Genomic DNA, 1,199 nt, shown 5'->3' with positions numbered 1-1,199 from the left:
ACTCATATATATAATTACGTACACAAAAACATAAATATATATTTAAGTACCTCCCCATTACTTTTCCTTTCTTTACACGCAATCGGGCGTACAAACACAGCCGCGGGCGCACAAGCACACACACACTCTCTCACACACACACTCTCACACACACACACTCTCACACACACACACTCTCACACTCTCACACACACACATATATGCAGAGAGTGTGTCTGTATGTGTGTGTGTGAGAGAGAGAAAGAAAGGTGGGTGGGGAGACAGAGAGTAAAGAAGGCGCGAGAAATATATGTTCATATTTTCACATGTATTGAATACTTATATATGTGTGTATGTATGCTTGTGTGTGTGTGTGTGTGTGTGTTTATTTTAGTCTAAATGGTTTTCATGTACGTAGGTGTTTATATGTGCGTATCTTTGTTTACATAGCGTTGCAATTTGCGAACTATGATACGGTGATGCAGTGGTTTGCATTACAATTAACTATGTTGGAAGGTGTAGCCACACGTATGATTCTCTAATTAACACAGTTTGATATTGACCCTGGTTTTACGGTGACACGAGAGATGAGGATGTAATGCAATATAAATTGTTTGTATGTACAGACTTTCTGCTTTTATTGTTTTCATATGGTGACATTTACACTGCTGTCTAACGGTTGCTTAAACACAAGCCGACGATTCATACATTCATATACTTTATACAAACGCATACGTACACTCTACGCCTCCAGTTCAGACGCATATGTATCCATGACCCTCCCCACCCACATGTATATACGTAGAGGTGTTGAAAAGTTCCTGCTTTTGGTTAAAAGAAAATACAGGAGGATCAGTTAATTATGATTTTATTCAACATATTCCCCTCAGATTCACGCATTTATTGCAACGGTTACCCCAATTTTTCTAGGCACTGTAAAAGAACTCTGAAAGTTGGGCCTCCAGCCAGGCCTTTCGCGATAGCTTTGAAGCCAGGAACTTTTCAACACCTCTCGTATATGTGTGTGTAGATATATAATTATAACTCAGGGTAGCGAAGAGGCATCACAATGCTAGAAATAGCAGTAAGAACTGACTCTGAAACCACATCATGTATTCATATAACATATCAAGTGCCCATGCTGGCCACTTGATATAATCGTTATGTTAAGTAATGGTCCTATCCTCTTTATATATATATATATATATATATATATATAT

Source organism: Octopus bimaculoides, chromosome 7 (assembly GCF_001194135.2).
Source record: "Octopus bimaculoides isolate UCB-OBI-ISO-001 chromosome 7, ASM119413v2, whole genome shotgun sequence".
In the NCBI taxonomy this organism is placed as follows: domain Eukaryota; kingdom Metazoa; phylum Mollusca; class Cephalopoda; order Octopoda; family Octopodidae; genus Octopus; species Octopus bimaculoides.
The sequence above is the reverse complement of the archived record's forward strand: the minus strand, read 5'-3'. Positions refer to the sequence as shown.